Raw genomic sequence first — 13,610 nt, forward strand, 5'->3', positions numbered from 1 at the left:
CTGAGAAGGATTGCCAGTGCGAAGATCTGAGTATCATTCTTTTCATCAACCTAGAAATGAGAACAAATTTGAAGCATGCCTCAGGGCATTCTCGGTATGTGTCACTACAAATCAGATGTTGATTATGCAAACAGTAAACCAAAAAACCAAAAACATTTACAGGTATGCATTTTGCATGCTTTTCTCAGTGGTAATTTTATATTGATCTGGTCACTGCAAACTCGCTATACTTTCTTGTAATGATTCTTCGGTAATTGCAAAATGAATACAGTTAGTGGCTAACTGTTTATACTTAATACTTAAAATACCTAAAACTGAAGTTTTACAGGGGCAAATCAGAAGTTATATGCATGACATGTATATATGTATATATGTATATATATATGTTTATAAGTATGTATGTACCTATGTATGTATTCTTATGTGTATGTATTATATATTATGTATATATGTATAAATGTATGTATATTCCCCAATCACAATGACCATTCAAGAGAATGATCTAGCTATGTCTAAGAACCAGCACACAGTGGTTCAAACAAGGTACATCTTCCCAAACCCAAGGAGGACTCTGCATTGAAGCTTGAAGTCAGTGGTGACAGGAACATTTAGGAAAAAGTCAAGTGCTGTGTCTATGGTGAGGGGTGTGTTCAATGCTTACCAGAGCACAATGAGAGAATGCCCATGTGTCCACTGTTCGCATAGTGAATCACAAAAGACAAATAGAAAAACATTTGGGGAGACTTTCTCCTTTTACAAAAATCACAGAGCTACAGGTACTATAAGCATGAGTTAAGCAACTTCATCTAAGCAGTCGCCAACTATTGGACCATATTCTCTGCAGAGCTGGGATTGTGACAGTGACTTTAATCCCACTATGTATAACCTTGGAAGTTCTTAGTACCCCCTGAGCTGATTCTGCCTTGTGAAGGTATATTTTTAGCCATTGCATCCTAGCTCTGACTATATAAAGGTGGGAGAAAAGTACATGGAGTTGGGACTTAGCCTAGTCTCCACCCCACAGTTACCTGGCAACAGCCAGGTGTGCCTGACTCACTATAAAAGAAGATGCTTGCCCCCTCCTCTCTCTCTTGCTCTTTTGCTCCTGCTCCTTACCACTTCTCTCCCCATTCCTTTCCCCCCTCTCTCCATGTGCTCATGTACCAGCCTCTACTCCCCCCCTTTTTTCTCTACTGCCCTCTCAACTCCCCTCCCCATGTCCTATTCTACACAATGCATCCTGTGTCTGTGCCCTCAGGGGGAAGGGATGCCTCAGTATGGGCCCACAGAGGCACCCTTCCCCCACACCTTACTGCACCTCCACCAAACATATTCCTTCTTTATTTTTATAAAACACAACATGCAGAGGTCAGCTGAAAATACCAATCCAACTGGGGGTAAGAAGGGAAATCCCTGCTCTAAGAGTATTTCACTTCATGAGGAGATAAGTCCCATCCAAACAGGATCCTCCCTCCTTACCTTCTCCACATCCCCCAGGCCCTCAGTGTCAAGCAGAACCAAAGTGTGGTCTGGCTTCTGGGGGTGGGGCACACACCACATCCAGATCCCCTTGGTGTGAGACTGCACAGTGGAGCCAATGGAAAAACCTGAAAAGCAAAGCCAGCCAGAGTGAGGGAAGAGGGGCCTGGACGTCCTGTATTCCCTTGAGAGTGTAAGCTAAGGTGTAAGGGAGAGAAGATTATGAGACAGTGCAACTGGCCAATGATGGTGGAAATGGACTCAGAGGAATGGGGAAAAGTCCTAACGACTGAATGTTGAGATCTGAGTTGGGCGATGGTGGCACATGCTTTTAATCCCAGCACTTGGGAGGCAGAGGCAGGCAGATTTCTGAGTTTGAGGCTAGCCTGGTCTACAGAGTGAGTTCTAGGACAGCCAGGGCTACACAGAGAATGCCTGTTTCAAAAACACAAAACAAAATATATATTTTTTTTCATGAATTTATTTCACTGATGTCTTACTTCGTATAAAGGGAACATATTTTGCCTTTCTTTTCCAGAACCATATTGAGGAACAAACACATGCTGAGTCAGAGAGAGAGAGAGAGAGAGAGAGAGAGAGAGAGAGAGAGAGAGAGAGAGAGAGAGAGAAAGTTCCTCTACAGCTGATGCAAACAGCAGCTGTGCTACAAACACAAGCTGTCAGTATCCAGCAGGGTCCCCAACGTCCTCTCCACATACCCTGGGCAGGATGAGCTCAGTGTGGGTGGCTAGAGAGGACTCAGCAAGCAGTGTTGGGCCTCACCTCTCTCCTTCCCAGCCAGCTTGTTCATCAGGTAGGATTTGCCTGTGCGGTAAAGGCCCACAATGGCCACCACCACCACTGGCTGTGTGATGGCTGACAGGATCCTCAGGGCTTCCTGGTTAATCACCAGGTGTTCCTCCGTGTTCCCAATGAGACACATGGGTTCTGACATGTGAATCTCCGGGGCCATGTCTGTGATGGCACTTCTCTGCAGGGGAAGAAACGGGATGACCTCAAATATCTAAAGTTCAAGGAGAGACATTTTGCGCACTGAACCCTAGAACAAATGACTGGTTGGGATTGCCTTAGTTTCTGAGAAATTGAAAAATAAAAAATGCATCACAGATGAAGCTACATCAAAGCATGAACATAGGAAGTGCCTAGTGAAAGCCCTTGCCAGAGAGTAGCCATGAACTGAGAATCTCAGAAGCCAAGTGCTTGTCTATTTCAGGCCCTTCTTGGTGTGATATTGCTACCCTGTGTCAGTAGAATTCTACTTGCCTTATTTGTACACAGCACAAGTAAGCATGGTTTTTGCAGAGTATATTGATATGGGAAGCTGGAAGCTGTGATCTACAATTGGCTAGAACAAGAAAGGTACCAGCCATTGTCGCTGGGCAGCTGCGGCGGCGGCGGCGGCGGTAGCAGTGGCTGCTCCAGCTGAAGGGCCATCAGCAGTGGAACCAAGGCGACACAGGGTCCAGTTAGGCCCTGCGCCCACGACCACTGACCTTCGCTGACCAGCCGGGCGGCAAGCAACTGCGGTTCTGCGGAGCCTTTCGCTGCACGGAAGCCACTTCAGAACTCGGCTGCCCGCCAGTCAGGAGAGACTCACCGCCATCTTGATCCCGGGCTCCAGAGATCGGTCAGACTGAGGTACACAAACATAATCCTAGGCCCAACACCGCAGGGGTCTGAGCCAGACGGGCGTTGGCCTGCACCCAGGCCCTGGGCTGTTCGAGTGGCCATCGGGGCGCCAACCCAGCCAGGAGTTTTTTTTTTGCCCCGACCGGTGCACGCGCCGCCATTTTGCCTACAGGAGCCAGAGTGCTCGGGAGGGCAGAGACTGCTAACAAGCGTAGCCTGAGGCTAACAAAACGGGGGTCTAGGCCCCAAAAGGCACAGGACTGACCCCAAGAACTGGGCGGCTTGGTGGGCCATCTGTGTGTCAACCAGCCCAGGAGGTTATTAGCACAACAGACTCTCCCGGTGCTTTCGCGGAGCGCGGACGCGCACGCCCGCCATCCGGGTCACCTGGCGGACCCAAATAACAGACATAGCCCTAGGGGAACTTTGCTCGGACCTTGGCCTCCCAGGCGTTTGCCTGGACTCAGGGCCCAGGCGACAAGGCTAACCTAGTGTGCGCCAGCCCGGTTGGGGAAATCGGCTGCCCAGCGGAGTGAGCGGAGCACAGGGGAGGTCACAGCAACATTCACCTTCAGAGCTCCCTGGGGGTGCACACGGGTTCCACCTGGTCCACAGACACAATCTGGGGCAAGGCCTCAGGCAGAAGCCCCCAGCTCAACTCTCTCCGCTTCAGATCAGCCTGGGTGGCCGCCACATCTCCAGGTCCCTCAAGAGGCTAGTGGGGGCTTCCGGGCAGCCAGCTGGGAGAAGTCGGTGTGCTCCAATAAATCCTGCGGGCCCCAGCGGGAGCCTTCAGGTGCCTGCTTCGGGATCTGAACAGCCTGGACAACAGCACCCTGTCTATAGGCAGTGCAGAGTGTAAGCTGTGCACCAGAGGCCAACGGGGAAGGGGCAGCTTGCACTGGTGAGTCCAGCACTGACAAGACCAAGTAACACCAGTGAGAGCCAGATGGCAAAAGGCAAACGCAGAAACGTCACTAACAGAAATCAAGGCAATATGGCAACATCTGAACCAAATTCTCCTCTACCAGCAAGTCCTGGATACCCCATCACACCAGTAAAACAAGATTTGGATTTAAAATCACTGGTCATGATGCTGGTACAGGAACACATGAAGGACATTGAGGAGAAAATGGATCAAAAGTTAGAAGCCATTGCAAGGGAAACACAAAAATCATTGAAAGAAATCCAGGAGAATACAAAAGCCAACAAGGAGGAAATGCAAAAAACACTTAAAGAAATACAGGAGAACTTTGCTCAACAGGCTGAGGTCATGAAAGACGAAACACAAAAATCTCTTAAAGAAATACAGGAGAACTTTGGTCAACAGGCTGAGCTCATGAAAGAGGAAACACAAAAATCTCTTAAAGAATTACAGGAAAACACAAACATGCAAGGGAAGGAGCTAAGCAAAACCATCCAGGATCTAAAATCAGAAGTAGAAACAACTAAGAAAACTCAAAGGGAGACAACTTTGGAGATAGAAAGCCTTGGGAAGAAATCAGGGGACAGAGATGCAAATATCAACAACAGAATACAAGAGATAGAAGAAAGAATCTCAGATGCTGAAGATTCCATAGAAACCATGGACTCAACAGTTAAAGAAAATGCAAAGTGCAAAAAGCTTGTAACCCAAAATATCCAGGAAATCCAGGACACAATGAGAAGACCAAACCTAAGGATTATAGGCATAGATGAGAGTGAAGATTTACAACTTAAAGGGCCAGCAAATATCTTCAATAAAATTATGGAAGAAAACTTCCCTAACCTAAAGAGAGAGATGCCCATGAATATACAAGAAGCCTACAGAACTCCAAACAGACTGGACCAGAACAGAAATACTTCCCGTCACATAATAATCAAAACACCAAATGTTCTAAACAAAGAAAGAATACTAAAGGCAGTAAGAGAAAAAGGCCAAGTAACATATAAAGGAAGACCTATCAGAATCACAGCAGACTTTTCACCTGAGACTATGAAGGCTAGAAGGTCCTGGGCAGATCTCATGCAGACTCTAAGAGAACACAAATGCCAACCAAAACTACTATATCCAGCAAAACTCTCAATCACCATAGATGGAGAAACTAAGATATTTCACGACAAAACCAAGTTCACCCAATATCTATCCACTAACCCAGCCCTAAGAAGGATAATAGGAGGACAACACCAATACAAGGAGGGAAACTCCACCCTGAAAAAAGCAAGATAGTAACCTTTCATCAAACCCAAATAAGTTAAGCAATCAAATTTAAAAAATAACGTCGAAAATGATAGGAAGTAACAATCACTATTCCTTAATATCTCTTAACATCAATGGACTCAATGCCCCAATAAAAAGACACAGACTAACGGACTGGATACGTAAACAGGACCCTACATTTTGCTGCTTACAGGAAACACACCTCAGGGTCAAAGACAAACACTACCTTAGAGTAAAAGGCTGGAAGACAATTTTACAAGCAAATGGTCTCAGGAAACAAGCTGGAGTAGCCATTTTAATATCAGATAAAATTGACTTTCAACCCAAAGTCATCAAAAGAGACTCTGAGGGACACTTCTTGCTGGTCAAAGGAAAAATACAACAAGAAGAACTCTCAATCCTGAACATCTATGCTCCAAATGCAAGGGCACCCTCTTTCATAAAAGAAACTTTATTAAAACTCAAAGCACACATTGCACCTAACACAATAATTGTGGGTGACTTCAACACTGCACTTTCCTCAATGGACCGATCAGGAAAACAGAAACTAAACAAGGACACAATGAAACTAATTGAAGCTTTGGACCAATTAGATTTAACTGATATATATAGAACATTCTATCCTAAAACAAAAGAATATACCTTTTTTTCAGCACCTCATGGTACCTTCTCCAAAATCGACCATATAATTGGTCACAAGACAGACCTCAACAAATATAAAAAGATAGAACTAATCCCATGCCTCCTATCTGATCACTATGGAATAAAAGTGGTCTTCAATAGCAACAGAAACAACAGAAAACCCACAAACACGTGGAGATTGAACAATACTCTACTCAATGACACCTTGGTCAAGGAAGAAATAAAGAAAGAAATTAAAGACTTTTTAGAACACAATGAAAATGAAAACACAACATACCCAAATCTATGGGACACAATGAAAGCAGTGCTAAGAGGAAAACTCATAGCCCTGAGTGCCTCCAAAAAGAAAATGGAGAGAGCATACATTACCAACTTAATGACACACCTGAAAGCCCTAGAACAAAAAGAAGCTATTTCACCCAGGAGGAGTAGAAGGCAGGAAATCATCAAACTCAGGGCCGAAATCAATCAAGTAGAAACAAAGAGAACCATACAAAAAATCAACAAAACTAGGAGCTGGTTCTTTGAGAAAATCAACAAGATAGATAAACCCTTAGCCAGACTGACCAAAGGGCACAGAGAAAGTATCCAAATTAACAAACTTAGAAATGAAAAGGGAGACATAACAATGGAAACTGAGGAAATCCAAAAAATCATCAGATCCTACTACAAGAGCCTGTACTCAACACAACTGGAGAATCTGGAGGAAATGGACAATTTCCTTGACAGATACCAAATACCAAAATTAAATCAGGACCAACTAGACCATCTAAACAGTCCCATAAAGCCTAAAGAAATAGAAGGAGTCATAGAAAGTCTTCCAACCAAAAAAAGCACAGGACCAGATGGTTTCAGTGCAGAATTCTACCAGACCTTCAAAGAAGAGTTAACACCAATACTCTTCAAACTATTCCACAAAATAGAAACAGAAGGAACACTACCCAATTCCTTCTACGAAGCCACAATTACGCTGATACCAAAGCCACACAAAGATCCAACAAAGAAAGAGAACTTCAGACCAATTTCCCTTATGAACATCGATGCAAAAATACTCAACAAAATTCTTGCCAACCGAATCCAAGAACACATCAAAACGATCATCCACCATGATCAAGTAGGCTTTATCCCGGGAATGCAGGGTTGGTTCAATATACGGAAATCCATCAATACAATCCACTACATAAACAAACTCAAAGAACAAAACCACATGGTCATTTCATTGGATGCTGAAAAAGCATTTGACAAAATTCAGCATCCTTTCATGCTTAAAGTCTTGGAGAGAACAGGAATTCAAGGCCCATACCTAAACATAGTAAAAGCAATATACAGCAAACCGGTAGCCAGCATCAAACTAAACGGAGAGAAACTTGAAGCAATCCCACTGAAATCAGGGACCAGACAAGGCTGCCCCCTTTCTCCTTATCTTTTCAATATTGTACTTGAGGTACTAGCTCGGGCAATTCGACAACATAAGGAGGTCAAAGGGATACAAATTGGAAAGGAGGAAGTCAAACTATCATTATTTGCAGACGACATGATCGTCTACCTAAGTGACCCAAAGAACTCCACTAGAGAGCTCCTACAGCTGATAAACAACTTCAGCAAAGTGGCAGGTTACAAAATCAACTCAAGCAAATCAGTGGCCTTCCTATACTCAAAGGATAAGCAGGCTGAGAAAGAAATTAGGGAAATGACCCCCTTCACAATAGCCACAAACAGTATAAAGTATCTTGGGGTGACTCTTACCAAACATGCGAAAGATCTGTATGGCAAGAACTTCAAGACTCTGAAGAAGGAAATGGAAGAAGACCTCAAAAAATGGGAAAACCTCCCATGCTCATGGATCGGTAGAATCAATATAGTTAAAATGGCCATTTTGCCTAAAGCACTATACAGATTCAATGCAATACCCATCAAAATCCCAACTCAATTCTTCACAGAGTTAGAAAGAGCAATTATCAAATTCATCTGGAACAACAAAAAACCCAGGATAGCTAAAACTATTCTCAGCAACAAAAGAAAATCTGGGGGAATCAGTATCCCTGACCTCAAGCAATACTACAGAGCAATAGTGTTAAAAACTGCATGGTATTGGTACAGTGACAGGCAGGAGGATCAATGGAACAGGATTGAAGATCCAGAAATGAACCCACACACCTATGGCCACTTGATCCTCGACAAAGAGGCTGAAAACATCCAATGGAAAAAAGATAGCCTTTTCAACAAATGGTGCTGGTTCAACTGGAGGTCAGCATGCAGAAGAATGCGAATTGATCCATCCTTGTCTCCTTGTACTAAGCTCAAATCCAAATGGATCAAGGACCTCCACATAAAGCCAGACACTCTGAAGCTAATAGAAAAGAAACTGGGGAAGACCCTTGAGGACATCGGTACAGGGAGAAAGTTTCTGAACAGAACACCAATAGCGTATGCTCTAAGAGCAAGAATTGACAAATGGGACCTCATAAGGTTACAGAGTTTCTGTAAGGCAAAGGACACCATCAAGAGGACAGATCGGCAACCAACAAATTGGGAAAAGATCTTCACCAATCCTACATCAGATAGAGGGCTAATATCCAATATATATAAAGAACTCAAGAAGTTAGACTCCAGAAAACCGAACAACCCTATTAAAAAATGGGGTACAGAGTTAAACAAAGAATTCTCACCTGAAGAACTTCGGATGGCGGAGAAGCATCTTAAAAAATGCTCCACTTCATTAGTCATTAGGGAAATGCAAATCAAAACAACCCTAAGATTTCATCTTACACCAGTCAGAATGGCTAAGATTAAAAATTCAGGAGACAGCAGGTGCTGGAGAGGGTGCGGAGAAAGAGGAACACTCCTCCACTGCTGGTGGGGTTGCAAATTGGTACAACCACTCTGGAAAGCAGTCTGGCGGTTCCTCCGAAAACTGGGCACCTCACTTCCAGAAGATCCTGCTATACCACTCCTGGGCATATACCCAGAGGATTCCCCACCATGTAATAAGGATACATGCTCTACTATGTTCATAGCAGCCCTATTTATAATTGCCAGATGCTGGAAAGAACCCAGGTATCCCTCAACAGAAGAGTGGATACAAAAAATGTGGTATATCTACACAATGGAGTACTATTCAGCCATTAGAAACAATGAATTCATGAAATTCTTAGGCAAATGGATGGAGCTAGAGAACATCATACTAAGTGAGGTAACCCAGACTCAAAAGGTGAATCATGGTATGCACTCACTAATAAGTGGTTATTAACCTAGAAAACTGGAATACCCAAAACATAATCCACACATCAAATGAGATACAAGAAGAAAGCAGGAGTGGTCCCTGGTTCTGGAAAGACTCAGTGAAACAGTATTTGGCAAAACCAGAACGGGGAACTGGGAAGGGGTGGGAGGGAGGACAGGGGAAGAGAAGGGGGCTTACGGGACTTTCGGGGAGGGGGGGGGGGCTAGAAAAGGGGAAATCATTTGAAATGTAAATAAATTATATCAAATAAAAAAAAAAGACAAAAAAAAAAAAAAAAAAAAAAAAAAAAAAAAAGAAAGGTACCAGCCACAGGAAAGGTGGAGATTTATAGACCCTTGTGTTTTGGATGATGTCAGTAATGGAGCAAGAAACTAATTTAAGTGGGTTCTCAGCCTTTATGAAGAACATTAGTATGGTATTTCTCTAGCATTCACAATATTTACACACTGGGACCAAATGGTATCTGGATGGAATCCTTAATGTTTTTATCAGAGCCAAGTCTCTGATGTCACCACATAGTGAATGTTCCCCAGTCACATTATTAAATTCATTATTCTGCCTTGTGTGGCTCAGCCTGTGACTCAGGAATATGTTCTCTCCATCAGAATCTCACAACTTTTAGGGGGCTGGAGAGATGGCTCAGCTCTTAAGAGCACCCACACTCTCCCAGAGGATCCAGGTTTGATTCCAAAATTCCACATGTTGGCTTACAACTGTCTAACTCTAGTTCCGAGGGATCCCATGCCCTCTTGGATCTCCCATGAGCACCAGTCACACATCTGTCGCATAGACATACAAACAGGCAAACACCCATACACATAAAACTAAATTAAAATCCAGTTTTTATTTGTAGGTTCCACTTAATATTGATTTCCAGTCTCATCCTTGCAACTGAATAGAATTAGGATGTCACTCAAGTCTTTTCCTACAAGTCTGCTTCCTACAAGCCAGACGCAGTATGCATTTATATCAGTAGAGGGTTGGGCTGAAGATATTGTCTCAGCGATTTAGAGCACTGAGGCTCTTGGAGACCTGGGTTTTGTTCCTTTAACCCATACCAGGTGGTTCACAACTACCTATAACCCCAGTCCCAGGGCACTAAATACATTCAGACACAGACACACACATAAATAAAATTATAATTTTAAAAGAAAAGAAAAGAAATGAAGAGAAGAGAAGAGAAGAGAAGAGAAGAGAAGAGAAGAGAAGAGAAGAGAAGAGAGAAATATTCCCCAAGGAGGATTTGGGGAAGAAGGCCACCAACAAATCTGAAAGTACTGAGGAGCACTGGGGAGGACTTCTGGTTTTTGCTCAGTTTTAGTGTGTTTATTCTTGTCTGCTTTTCTCTTGCTTTGATTGCTTTGTTTGGTCTGTGTTTGAAGAAGGGGAGGGGTCGTCATTTAGCAGCCAAACTGAAATGTTTAACTATGTCTTGCATGAGGCAGCGGACATGGCCAGACGCCACGAGCTCCCAGGAGTGATCCCCATAGTCAGGCCATACCATCCAGGTAGGTCATTTTTGACTCATCAGTGTATAAAGGTAGAGACAATGTTGCAGCAGAGACGGAATCCAACACAAATGCGATTTAAAAGTGAGTGACTGCCCAGGAAGAGCAAACATGGAACCTTTAAGAGATGGCAGTACAGCAAAAAGATCTCACTGCTGTGTCAGAAAACCTCTTCCTGGGTACCTTGGGGCTCTCCCTCTCTCTCTCTCTCTCTCTCTCTCTCTCTCTCTCTCTCTCTCTCTCTCTCTCTCTCTCTCTCTCTCTCTCTCCCCTTTTCCCTCAGATCTGGCTGTGAATATGTTCCAAGCTCCAGTAAGGACAAGCATCAACCCACACATGGAGCCATGCTCTCTAGGATTTACTTCCCAACAAGGGGGACACAGGTTAGGGCCATCGGAGCATCTGACCTTTTACTGTGTAACTCACACTTTGCTATTCCTCAAGCAGACTGTGTGCTGCCTTGCTTTCCACCATGCTAATAATGGACTAAATCTCTGAACTGTAAGCCAGCATCAATGAAATGGCTTTCTTTATAAGATGTGCTGCGTCATGGTGTCTCTTCACAGCAACAGAACTCTAACCATGGTGTACAGTATCACAAGGAAAGATCCTACAGGCCTGGGGATAAGGATAAAATGAAGCTGCCTTTGTTTGCTGTCAGTGTGCTTTTGTGTGAAAATCCCAGGGAATCTGTGTATCATTCTTACAATGAATCAGTGATTTTCCTAAGGCCATAAGACATAAGGCCAACGTGTTAGTTACTTTTCTCCTTGACTCGACAAATATTTAGCAGAAACAATTTAAGAAAAGAAGGCTTATCTGGTGTCTTTAGATTTTATTGCTTCACTGGGGATATGGGACCTCCCATAGCCAGGCAGGAAACCAGTGGAGCAATAAAGACATCAACCCATCCACAAAACTTTCAACCCAAACTATTCTGTCTAAAAGAAATGTAGGCACTGGGGAGGCACAGAGACTGACGGAATGTTTAACCAATAACTGGCCCAGCTTGAGACCCATCCCATGGACAAGCACCAATCCATGACACTATTAATGACTCTCTGTTATGCTTGCAGACAAGAGCATGTTGTCCTCTGAGAGGCTCCACCAAGCGGCTGATCCAGGCAGATACAGACCCCATGGCCAAACAGTGGATGAAGCTGGGGACTCTTATGGAAGAACAGAGGAAGGATTGCTGGCCACAAACAGGATAAGAACTCCACAGGTAGACCAACAGAGTCAACTAACCAGGACCCTTGGGGCTCTCAGAGTCTGAACCAAAACCAAAAGAGCATACACAGGCTGGACCTAGGCCTCCCTGCACATATGTAGCACATGTGCATTTTGGTCTTCGTATGGGTCCCGAACAACTGAAATGAGGGCTATCCCAAAAGCTGTTGCCTGATCCTGGGACAAGGTCTTCTAGCTGAGCTGCCTTGTCTGGCCTGAGAGGGAGAGGAAGTACCTAGTCTCAAAGAGATGTGAAGTGCCAGGGTTGGGTGTTTGCACGGAGGGCCCCACCCACTCAGAGGAGAAGTGGGGAATAGAGGAAGGATTGTAGGAGGGGCTGACTGGGAGAGGGGAAGTGAGCAGGATGTAAAGTGAATACACTGACAAAAATTAAATTAAAAAAAAAAAACCTGCTTCTGCTGTGTCCAGTGTTTGAGGGCCAGGATCAGGGATGAGGGCTGCCAAACCCAGTCTCTATGCTGCTGAGGACTGAAGCCAGGGCTTCACACGTGCTGGACAAGCACTCTACCAACTGAGATCCGCCCCAGGACCTTCAGCTTACTCTCTGTACACTGATGAGTGACAGGCACAGGGCCCCACACTGGCAAATCATCATCTCCCATCTGCTTCATGCCCACGATGTTGATGAGGACACATGAACATCATTTATCTCCAGCGGCTACTTTCTCTGAAAACACATCCTCATGAATAAATGCTTTTCTGTTCAAAGCCCTGATGGTGCATTATCTCCTAAAAGAATCCTGAGTATTAAAGATGTCTCCCTTTCACATGTGTTGGAGGTCATGCACACATGCTGACTGATTACTTAGGAAGTCTATAAGCTGCCCAGTGGACCAGAGAATAAACACCAACTTGCCTGTCTCCCTTTAATCCTATTACAAAACATCTCTGATAGAACCAACTTCCCCAAGTCACCTTCTGTAAGCCGATAAATATCTTAATTGGGAAATGCCAGCTCTCAATTAATTAGTGGCATGTCATCATGATGTAACATGCACTCTGGATGCTGTTTGTCCTCTGGTGGCATCTTAAAAACTATAGGTGTTTCTTTACTTAACATCATTTTATAGTAGGTGTCGAATGGGAAACGTAAACTCACTTTAAAGTCTGTGAAAGACAAGTTCTTAATGTCCAGTTATATCTTAATGACCATCTCTATCTATATTGGTAAAATATTGATGAACATGTTATTTCATTTTCTCCCTGCACTCACACAGATCTGGGTTATTGTCCCAACAAAGAAGCTTCAAATCCACATTAAGTAAGTAGGACTACACAGCTGCAATTGTTCACATAATTATCCATGGTTTCCACAGGTAGCCCGAGTCACAGGGAAGACAGTAAAAACTGCCTCTGCCCCAGATTTTTCACAAGCTCCAAAATCTGTCTGAAACCTTTCTTGGATGGACACACTTTGAAACAGTTCACAATACATCAGTGGGCTCAGGCTTTATTGCTGTTTTTAACTTTCGAATGGTAAGAATAGGACTGACTCCCCCCACCGCAGGGGGCGAGAGTGCACTGGTACCACTCAGGTACACTAGAGCTCTTTGGGAATTCAATCTGGAGCTGCAGGGCATGGCTCTTTCCTGTTTCCTGTCAGCTCTGCGCTGAGCTCAAGGGGGCGGCAGCGCCT

At 44.1% G+C, this 13,610-nt stretch overlaps 2 protein-coding genes across 12 annotated transcripts in view; both read right to left on the reverse strand.

Moving 5' to 3' along the window:
* The window catches only part of LOC127682627 (guanylate-binding protein 5-like), a 122,876-nt gene that overhangs the window by 72,932 nt on the left and 36,334 nt on the right, over window positions 1-13,610 (reverse strand). The window lies entirely within an intron of this gene.
* LOC127682625 (guanylate-binding protein 5-like) overlaps window positions 1-13,610 on the reverse strand; it is an 81,288-nt gene that overhangs the window by 7,916 nt on the left and 59,762 nt on the right. The window lies entirely within an intron of this gene.

The sequence above is a fragment of the Apodemus sylvaticus genome, chromosome 4, assembly GCF_947179515.1.
Source record: "Apodemus sylvaticus chromosome 4, mApoSyl1.1, whole genome shotgun sequence".
In the NCBI taxonomy this organism is placed as follows: domain Eukaryota; kingdom Metazoa; phylum Chordata; class Mammalia; order Rodentia; family Muridae; genus Apodemus; species Apodemus sylvaticus.